Raw genomic sequence first — 242 nt, forward strand, 5'->3', positions numbered from 1 at the left:
AGCAAATAGCAGAAAAGCAAGGAGTGGAAGCTACTCCTTCAGCCATGTTTATGGCTATGTTAGCATAGACAAATAAATAGAGAAGTAAGCGGTAGAAAATAAGAGGTAGAAATGAGCGGTAGAAAATAAGTAGAAATAAGCTGTAGAAATAGAGAAATAAGCGGGGGTTGCAACCCAGGAAGGTTCGGGCAAGGGCAGCCAAGCCGACCTATAGTTCATAGTTAGAGGTAGAGAAATAAATA

The sequence above is a fragment of the Myotis brandtii genome, unplaced genomic scaffold (genome assembly GCF_000412655.1).
Source record: "Myotis brandtii unplaced genomic scaffold, ASM41265v1 scaffold331, whole genome shotgun sequence".
Lineage (NCBI taxonomy): Eukaryota > Metazoa > Chordata > Mammalia > Chiroptera > Vespertilionidae > Myotis > Myotis brandtii.